Genomic DNA, 10,996 nt, shown 5'->3' with positions numbered 1-10,996 from the left:
ACCTAAATTAATATCCTGAAATATTAAAGCATGTATTAGAACTCACAACTAAGAATAAGAACAAGTATTTATCATATAATTCAACTAGTAATAAGATCCGTCTTAGGTTTCATCTCCCTAGGTATTTAGGGAGTTTAGTTCATAATAATAATGGAAAACATCTCAAAGTTTGGGAAACAACATAAAATAAAGAAACCCAAAGAACTTCTAGGAAATTGGATGGAATTCTTCAGTCTTGATGTAGATCCTACCTCTGAGGTGGTTCTGATGGTTGTCCTTGAATATTTTCCGCCTTTAATTTTGCGTGTCCCCTCTAATCATCTTCTAGGGTGTTCATATAGACTTTAAAATGCCTAAAATAGCCCAAAATTAGCCTTTTCCAAGTAGAACTAGACTTGGGCTCGACAGGGACACGACCGTGTGCCATGCCCGTGTGAAGGTGCTCAGACCGTGTGCAATTCTGACTTGGATTAATGTCGATACGGCCATGACACATGGGCATGTGGTCTACCCGTGTGTCCCACACGGGCGTGTGGATCACTGTGTGGAAGTGCCTAGGCCGTGTGAAACACTGATTTAGGCCCAATTTGTCCGTTTTTGGCCAGTTTCTCGTTCTTTTTGCTATCCTAAGCTTTCCTGAGTATAAAAACATGAAATTAAAGGATTAGGAGCATCAAATTCAATGAAACCAAGGAAAAATCATCCATAAATATGCCAAGCATGAGGTAAAAATATGTATATATTATGGTTTATCAAATATCCCCACACTTAAGCATTTGCTTGTCCTCAAGCATAATCCTCAACTCACAAATAAAATAAATCCTTCTCAACTTATAATTCTCATCAATAATGTTTCGAAGTAATCCCTAGCAATCATACATTGAAAGCTTAACTAAAAGAACATTAAAGTTTCCAAAAATCCAAATTGAGCATTTCAATCATAAAATCGTAGGTATCCCCCTTTATCTAAGTAATTACCTTTAATTTCAAATTGACATGGGTTGACATTCCTTACTAAAGATTCACTCAAATCACTCAAAGTGTTTAAGGTTCAATAATTAAGCACTCAATAGTCAAACATGAAAATTTATTACCATAGGCTTGCATGAAAATCAAATCTCCACCACTATAATAAGATGATACACAAATCAAAAGGTCTTTAACAGGGTTGTAATAGGGCTTGGGTTAAAGGTATGGATAAAGGCTGCAAAAAAGGGTTAGAATTGAGATTAATTTAATAGATTACCAAACTTAGAAAAACAAAACTAATCACTGAATTACAAACAAGTGCTAGAATTAACACTAACTAAAACTAATGAAGGGAGCTTTTCTCTCAATATGATAACTATTCCAAGCTCTTTGGAACAATATGAAATTTGAATGAATATACAGTTTTTTTTAAGAATAAGAACAATAATGGAAAGTACATAACAAAAAATAATTCGGCAACTGGAATGAACGAACATAGTTAGGTAACTAATCAAATCAAATCTCGATAAAAAGGGAGTCAATGAGAAGGGAAAATTTCTTAACAAATCAAAAAGGGTTAAGTTGAGGGCTACTATTAAGGGGAAAATTAAGAATTAATAGTTAAGGCTCAAAGGGGTTCACTAAGGGTCAATTATGTGGGTAGGCTTTTTGTGGAGTAAATGGGGTAAAACCTAAGTGCCTTTATCATTTTAGTACATCAAATCAAAGGTGTGGTCTTGACATGTATAACCATTGCAAGTTCTAGAATAACAAAACAATGTTGACACACTCGTAACCAATAAAATCAGTGAGCAAGAAAGATATATGCTCTAAAAGGCTCAAAATCTCACGAAAATTATGGGTATTTGATGTCAATCCTATGAATTCAAAACTTCAAGATAATACCACAATTCAGGGAAACAACCTAGCAATTGTACTTCTCAAAAGTCAACTTATCATGCTTGATTCTCTAATGTCTTAAAGTTTAAACAACCAATGCACAGTTACCTATGATTTAATTCAAAACTTATCAATAAAAATCATAAATCAATCAAAATTTACTCTAATAATAATGTGAGAAAATTATTTGAGAATAAGATAAAAATTCAAGGAGTTTCTGATAATCACATAAATAACCTCCCCACACTTAAGATGTACATTGTCCTCAATGTACAAATATAGAACATAAGCATAATATCAGAAGAGAGGGAGAGAAGCAAAACTGCCTTGATTTTGGATGTAATCCTTGGAAGAACACAAGCAAGATTTGTGGAGAAAGCTGAATAAAAGGTATGCTTCTGAGTTACTAATAAGAAAATAAACACCACTGTGGAAGAGAATTAAGGCATTACTTGAGAATTATTATAAGTATAAACATGGTTCAGAATAGAAAACATAAGTCTTCAAAAATAAATAAGAGACAAAATAGAATTGAAATAAAAATAAAAATAAAAATAATAGTAAAATAAAAGGATTCAAAGGTCCTCATTATCAGATGCCTCGTGGGTCGACGGTGCTGAAGGAGAGATGTGGAGGTGGTGGCAAATCTGTTGAAGAGTGGCATCAATGCTGTCGAACCGCTCAAAGCACTGCTGCTCAAAGCGAGTGACTCACTCGGATAAATCTGTCAAAGTGGCAGCAGGAGGTCGGTGACTTGGTGGTGGTGGTGGGGGTGGCTCCTCGTGAGGGGAAGGACATCATCAGTAATGTCCTCTGGCTCATCCTGGTCATCAGACTGAACGAGTCTGTACTGAGGGGGTCGAATCCACGGCGTCGCTCTATCATCCTCATGTGGATCATGCTAAATATTCCTTGAGGGACATTTGGCCTACTAGTGTGGGTAGGCTTTTTGTGGAGTAAATGGGGTAAAACCTAAGTGCCTTTATCATTTTAGTATATCAAATCAAAGGGGTGGTCTTGACATGTATAACCATTGCAAGTTCTAGAATAACAAATCAATGCTGACACACTCGTAACCAATAAAATCAGTGAGCAAGAAAGATATATGCTCTAAAAGGCTCAAAATCTCACGAAAATTATGGGTATTTGATGTCAATCCTATGAATTCAAAACTTCAAGATAATACCTCAATTCAGGGAAACAACCTAGCAATTGTACTTCTCAAAAGTCAACTTATCATGCTTGATTCTCTAATGTCTTAAAGTTTAAACAACCAATGCACAGTTACCTATGATTTAATTCAAAACATATCAATAAAAATCATAAATCAATCAAAATTTACTCTAATAATAATGTGAGAAATTATTTGAGAATAAGATAAAAATTCAAGGATTTTCTGATAATCACATAAATAACCTCCCCACACTTAAGATGTACATTGTCCTCAATGTACAAATATAGATAATAGCAACATAAGCATAATATCAGAAGAGAGGGAGAGAAGCGAAACTGCCTTGATTTTGGATGTAATCCTTGGAAGAATACAAGCAAGATTTGTGGAGAAAGCTGAATAAAAGGTATGATTCTGAGTTACTAATAAGAAAATAAACACCACTGTGGAAGAGAATTAAGGATTACTTGAGAATCATTATAAGTATAAACATGGTTCAGAATAGAAAACATAAGTCTTCAAAATAAATAAGAGACAAAATAGAATTGAAATAAAAATAAAAATAAAAATAATAGTAAAATAAAGGGATTCAAAGGTCCTCATCATCAGATGCCTCGTGGGTCGAAGGTGCCGAAGGAGAGATGTGGAGGTGGTGGCAAATCTGTCGAAGAGTGGCATCAATGCTGTCGAACCGCTCAAAGCACTGCTGCTCAAGCGAGTGAATCACTCGGATAAATCTATCAAAGTGGTAGCAGGAGGTCGATGACTTGGTGTTGGTGGTAGGGGTGGCTCCTCGTGAGGGGAAGGACATCATCAGTAATGTCCTCTGGCTCATCTTGGTCATCAGACTGAACGAGTCTGTACTGAAGGGGTCGAATCTATGGCGTCGCTCTATCATCCTCATGTGGATCATGCTAAATATTCCTTGAGGGACATCTGGCCTACTAGTGTGAGTGTCGATGACATTCTGGAGTGTTGAAGAGGCGAAGTGTCGAGCGAGGCATGTAGGTCCAAGGCAAATGGACCCCTCCTATGGCAATCTGTCTAGTGGCAAAAGCGAGGGTGATAAATATGCCAAGTCAAATACATGACCAGTCGCCATGCTCCATAAGAAGTAAGCATCGATGGTGCTGACGACGCCAGTGTTCTCTCTCCTTCTAGTCAATGTATGAGCCAATATAGCATGGATGTAGCGTAGTGTTGGAGGAAGAGAAGTCGCCTTGAGCGACTTGCGTCATAGGAAACAGTACTTGCTGTAAGGTCGGTCCAATAGCAAGAGGGCGAGTAGTGTATGTGTCGGTGAAGTTGTAAAAAATTCTTGGAAGCCATGAACTCCTCCGTGTAAAGGCCCAAAGCAGCTCCGAAATCTGGTACACTCATGTGCCTTACAAGTCCACCAAGTCTAAAATGATAGTACTAGCCTCGTCATGTGTATTCATCACATGCTGTAGATGGAACGTAGTACAAAACTCCAAGGTCAGCTCCAAGTAGGTGGGCTCGATAATTGCAAAGAATCGATTCCACGGGGCAATATCGAAATGGAATCAAACAAGGTGAGCAAGGTAAACCTACTCCAAAGCGGCCCAATCAATACAACGGCCCACACCTAGTGGTCGCACGCGCAAAAGTTGAAACAAGTTGTCCTATGGGTTGGAGGAGAATCGAAACAAAGGATGACGACCTTTGGTCGAGGCGCTCGAGGAGGTTGTGCCTGGGCCCTTCCGCTTTTTTGAAGTGGGGACGGCAATCTTCTGCCTCGTGCCTAAAAAGAACGAACAAAAATAAAAAAAAGTAAATAAATAAACCAACAGAAGCAAGAGAGACTAATAATAATGTCAGAAATAATAATAATAAAAATAAATAAATGAGAACAATAAGCAAACGAAGAAAATTATGCGAAAACCTAAAGATACTAATAATGAGTGATAAAATTTAAAAATGAGCATAGTAATAAGAAAAGTTAATATGCAACTAGCATCAATAATCCACTAGTCCTAATATAATGCAGCCAATAACAAAAATACAGATGAGACAATAATAAATAGAAAATAATTTTATCAAATAAAACCCCGAATACTAAAATGGAAAACTAAGTAATATGAACTAGAAATGTCATTAAAAAGAGCAAAGAAAATTAAAGTAATAATAATAATAAAGAAAATAGTAATAAAGAAGTAATGAAGATTAAATAAAATAAACATAAACTGAAATAAAAATGGGAAAAATGAGACCAACAAACGGTGTAGTTGACCGACGGTAGGGTGCGGAGGAAGGGGCACGGGTGTGAGGGCTTGGTTGTGCTGCGTGAAGAAGGGAGAGGGTGGGGGTGGCTGTTTGGTTAAGATAAAAAATGAGAAAGAAAGAGGAGAGGGAGAAAGTGAAAGAAAGAGGAAAGAAATAAAGAAAAGAGAAGGAAAGAAAGAGAATGAGAGCAAGGAGAGAAGCTAGGTGGTGGCCGGAGTGGGGGAAAAAGGGTTGCGGCGGCTAGGGTTTGGAGGGAAATTTAGAACAAGAATATAAAAGTGAAAGTTAGGGTTAGGGGGTTTTAAAAAGGGGACACGACCGTTGAGGCCCGTGGCACAGTTGCCACCCGTGCTCGTTAGCCTGTGCGTGAAAATGTCCTCTCACCTACACCCCTTTCTCTATTCACCCCACGCACCCTTGTTTCTCCCCCCCGTGTATCCACATCGGCCCCCGTAACCACGTAAAAGAAAAGTAACTCCAGCACCACAGACACCCGTGTGTCCTGGCCGTGTGGTCCACACAGCAGTGTCGCACGCCCGTGTGGATCTATCGTAGGCCGTGTGTATGTCAATTTTTGGAAAATTTCAGCCCTATTTCCACACGGCCAAAGAGATGCTCGTGTGTCTAGGCCGTGTGGGTCACTGTTCCTGCATAAAAACACGGAAAATAGCTAAAATAAACTAGTTAGTGGTGTTAGTGCTCGAGTTGCCTCCCGAGAAGCGCTTATTTAGAGTCTAAGCTCAACTTACCTCTCATTCACATTGTTATGGCGGATCACAGAGTCGAGACTCCTTTTTCTCACTATCAATTCTATCATCCACATAAAGTCTAAGTCGAGTAATATTTACCTTTAAAGTGCCGAATTGAGAATGATTTACCTCGACTTACCGTATGGGAAAACATTCAGTACCATGAAAAGAGTCACTCCGTTTGCATTAAGCTCTGAAGTAGCAATTCAGGGGTCCTTTTCATCTAACAAAACTTTATCCCCAACTTTAAATTACGTTGTTTCATCCTTGAGCCTATCGTGGTGCCGCTTTGATTCATTGTATGCTTTTGGTTTCTCCTTGACATGTGTTCGCCATTCGTCTAGTTCATCAAGCTGAAGCCTCCGTTCTTCATGAGTCGTTCTGTTTTTATTGCATGGATTAAAATGTGGCTCCATCACGTTCGTCCTAAGGGTTTCCTGAAAAGGAGTTTGATCCATAATGTTATTCATATCAACAGAACTTGTATAGCCATCTTGCTTACTAGATAATTTAGTCGAATCACGAGCTTGGAGAGCAATCGTGTCATCTCCTTCACGAAGTATTAGTTCTCCTGTGCCAACATCATTGATAGTCCTAACAGTTGCTAAAAGGGTCGTCCTAAAATCAAAAGCACGTCACTATCCTCTTCCATGTCTAGAACAAAAAAATCAACTGGGAATATAAATATATCAATTTTGACTAGCACTTCTTCAATGATACCCTTAGGAAACCTAATTGTTTTATCTGCCAGTTGAATGCTCATCCTAGTTTGTTTTGGTTTCCCAAGACCTAGTTGTTTAACAATTTACAGGCATAACATTAATGCTCGCCCCTAGATTAGCCAACGCATTATTAATATTTAAACTACCTATTAAGCAAGGAATCGTAAAACTCCCTAGATCTTTCAACTTGTTTGGTAGCTTATTCTGTAGAATGGCTGAGCAATCTATGTTAATTCCACCTATGACGCATCATCTAACTTTCTTTTATTAGCCAAGAGCTCCTTTAAAAATTTCACTGTGTTTGACATCTGCGAAAGAGCTTCAATAAACGGTAAGTTAATATGTAATTTTTTTAATAATTTAAGGAATTTGCTGAATTGTTCGTCCATGTGGTCTTTCCTTGTCACCTTAGGATATGGCACACCAGTTTTATACTTTTTACTTACCGGCTCTTGTGTACCATGATTCATCTCATCCTTACCATTACTCACCACAGCCTCCTGCCTCTTTTCAAATTTAGATTCAACTAACCCTTCTTCGTCGCAAACAGTAATGGCCTGGAGTTGCTCCTTTGGGCTAGTTTCTGTGTTACTGGGCATGCTACCTTATGGTCGTTCAGAAAACAACTTAGCAAAATATCCTATTTGAGTTTCGAGTCCTTAAATCAATGCTTTTTTATTCTTAAGTGCTGTTTTGATATTCTAAAAACGAGTTTCTAACACCAAGATGAATTTGTAAGCATCTCGTCAAGGTTCATTTTTTCTCTTGTTGGTAAGGTGGTTGCTGAAAACTTGGAGGATGTTTTGGTTTTTGATTTCCTTGACCACCCCACAAGAAATTGGGATGGCTCCTCCATCCTGCATTATAAGTGTTACTATACGGGTTATTTTGAGATCTAGAATTATTACCCATATAATGGACTTGTTCCTCCTCGGTGCTAGGGTTTTCGATGCATAGTCTGTGTTGTGTACTCTTCCTTCATTTGAATCACACCTCATCACTGGATGTACCTGAGTAGAACCATACAAACCATCAATCTTTTTATTTAAAAGTTCTACTTGGTTAGATAGCATAGTCACCACGTCGAGGTTGAAAACACCAGCTGCTTTTGTCGGCTTCGTTCTCATAACTTGCCACTGATAGTTATTCAGTGACATCTCTTCAATAAATTTGTAAGCCTCTTCAGGTGTTTTATTGTTTAAAGTTCCACCGGCGGCTGTGTCGATCAATTGCCTTGTTGAAGGGTTCACACTATTGTAAAAAGTCTGAACCTGTAGCCATAGAGGTAATCCATGGTGAGGGCACGTTCTTAATAAGTCCTTGTATCTCTCCCACGCATCATAAAGAGTTTCTAGATCCATCTACACAAAAGAAGAGATATCATTCCTCAATTTAGCCGTTTTAGCCGGCAGAAAATATTTAAGCAAAAATTTTTCGGTCATTTGTTCCCAAATAGTGATTGACCCTCGTGGTAACGAGTTTAACCACTATTTAGCTTTGTTCCTCAATGAGAATGGAAACAACCGAAGGAGAATGGCAACATTAGAAATGCCATTGATCTTAAAGGTGTCGCAGAATTCTAAATAATTTTGAACTGAAACCTAAACTATCAAATGATATAACAGTTTGTCCAGTTTGATGGTTTCAGGACAGGATCCAAACAATTTACCAAATTTTTAGAATTCTGCGACACCTTTAAGATCAATGGCATTTCTAATGTTGCCATTCTCCTTCGGTTGTTTCCATTCTCATTGAGGAACAAAGCTAAATAGTGGTTAAACTCGTTACCACGAGGGTCAATCACTATTTGGGAACAAATGACCGAAAAATTTTTGCTTAAATATTTTCTGCCGGCTAAAACGGCTAAATTGAGGAATGATATCTCTTCTTTTGTGTAGATGGATCTAGAAACTCTTTATGATGCGTGGGAGAGATACAAGGACTTATTAAGAACGTGCCCTCACCATGGATTACCTCTATGGCTACAGGTTCAGACTTTTTACAATAGTGTGAACCCTTCAACAAGGCAATTGATCGACACAGCCGCCGGTGGAACTTTAAACAATAAAACACCTGAAGAGGCTTACAAATTTATTGAAGAGATGTCACTGAATAACTATCAGTGGCAAGTTATGAGAACGAAGCCGACAAAAGCAGCTGGTGTTTTCAACCTCGACGTGGTGACTATGCTATCTAACCAAGTAGAACTTTTAAATAAAAAGATTGATGGTTTGTATGGTTCTACTCAGGTACATCCAGTGATGAGGTGTGATTCAAATGAAGGAAGAGTACACAACACAGACTATGCATCGAAAACCCTAGCACCGAGGAGGAACAAGTCCATTATATGGGTAATAATTCTAGATCTCAAAATAACCCGTATAGTAACACTTATAATGCAGGATGGAGGAGCCATCCCAATTTCTTGTGGGGTGGTCAAGGAAATCAAAAACCAAAACATCCTCCAAGTTTTCAGCAACCACCTTACCAACAAGAGAAAAAAATGAACCTTGACGAGATGCTTACAAATTCATCTTGGTGTTAGAAACTCGTTTTTAGAATATCAAAACAGCACTTAAGAATAAAAAAGCATTGATTTAAGGACTCGAAACTCAAATAGGATATTTTGCTAAGTTGTTTTCTGAACGACCATAAGGTAGCATGCCCAGTAACACAGAAACTAGCCCAAAGGAGCAACTCCAGGCCATTACTGTTTGCGACGAAGAAGGGTTAGTTGAATCTAAATTTGAAAAGAGGCAGGAGGCTGTGGTGAGTAATGGTAAGGATGAGATGAATCATGGTACACAAGAGCCGGTAAGTAAAAAGTATAAAACTGGTGTGCCATATCCTAAGGTGACAAGGAAAGACCACATGGACGAACAATTCAGCAAATTCCTTAAATTATTAAAAAAATTACATATTAACTTACCGTTTATTGAAGCTCTTTCGCAGATGTCAAACACAGTGAAATTTTTAAAGGAGCTCTTGGCTAATAAAAGAAAGTTAGATGATGCGTCATAGGTGGAATTAAACATAGATTGCTCAGCCATTCTACAGAATAAGCTACCAAACAAGTTGAAAGATCTAGGGAGTTTTACGATTCCTTGCTTAATAGGTAGTTTAAATATTAATAATGCGTTGGCTAATCTAGGGGCGAGCATTAATGTTATGCCCTGTAAATTGTTTAAACAACTAGGTCTTGGGAAACCAAAACAAACTAGGATGAGCATTCAACTGGCAGATAAAACAATTAGGTTTCCTAAGGGTATCATTGAAGAAGTGCTAGTCAAAATTGATATATTTATATTCCCAGTTGATTTTTTTGTTCTAGACATGGAAGAGGATAGTGACGTGCTTTTGATTTTAGGACGACCCTTTTTAGCAACTGTTAGGACTATCAATGATGTTGGCACAGGAGAACTAATACTTCGTGAAGGAGATGACACGATTGCTCTCCAAGCTCGTGATTCGACTAAATTATCTAGTAAGCAAGATGGCTATACAAGTTCTGTTGATATGAATAACATTATGGATCAAACTCCTTTTCAGGAAACCCTTAGGACGAACGTGATGGAGCCACATTTTAATCCATGCAATAAAAACAGAACGACTCATGAAGAACGGAGGCTTCAGCTTGATGAACTAGACGAATGGCGAACACATGTCAAGGAGAAACCAAAAGCATACAATGAATCAAAGCGGCACCACGATAGGCTCAAGGATGAAACAACGTAATTTAAAGTTGGGGATAAAGTTTTGTTAGATGAAAAGGACCCCTGAATTGCTACTTCAGAGCTTAATGCAAACGGAGTGACTCTTTTCATGGTACTGAATGTTTTCCATACGGTAAGTCGAGGTAAATCATTCTCAATTCGGCACTTTAAAGGTAAATATTACTCGACTTAGACTTTATGTGGATGATAGAATTGATAGTGAGAAAAAGGAGTCTCGACTCTGTGATCCGCCATAACAATGTGAATGAGAGGTAATTGAGCTTAGACTCTAAATAAGCGCTTCTCGGGAGGCAACTCGAGCACTAACACCACTAACTAGTTTATTTTAGCTATTTTCCGTGTTTTTATGCAGGAACAGTGACCCACACGGCCTAGACACACGAGCATCTCTTGGCCGTGTGGAAATAGGGCTGAAATTTTCCAAAAATTGACATACACACGGCCTACGATAGATCCACACGGGCGTGCGACACTGCTGTGTGGACCACACGGCCAGGACACACGGGT

General features: G+C 38.4%; 2 non-coding genes across 2 annotated transcripts; one reads left to right on the top strand and one right to left on the bottom strand.

The window, feature by feature from the left end:
* The first annotated feature begins 8,042 nt into the window (after positions 1-8,042).
* On the top strand, positions 8,043-8,149 carry LOC121206492 (small nucleolar RNA R71). The gene has a single exon (XR_005901528.1). It is a non-coding gene; the product is annotated as a small nucleolar RNA R71 (small nucleolar RNA).
* Positions 8,150-8,620: 471 nt separating this feature from the next.
* LOC121206469 (small nucleolar RNA R71) lies at positions 8,621-8,727 on the bottom strand. The gene has a single exon (XR_005901504.1). It is a non-coding gene; the product is annotated as a small nucleolar RNA R71 (small nucleolar RNA).
* Between the last annotated feature and the right edge of the window lie 2,269 nt (positions 8,728-10,996).

The sequence above is a fragment of the Gossypium hirsutum genome, chromosome A01 (assembly GCF_007990345.1).
Source record: "Gossypium hirsutum isolate 1008001.06 chromosome A01, Gossypium_hirsutum_v2.1, whole genome shotgun sequence".
Classification (NCBI taxonomy): Eukaryota; Viridiplantae; Streptophyta; class Magnoliopsida; order Malvales; family Malvaceae; genus Gossypium; species Gossypium hirsutum.
This window is presented reverse-complemented; position numbering and strand designations above follow the sequence as displayed.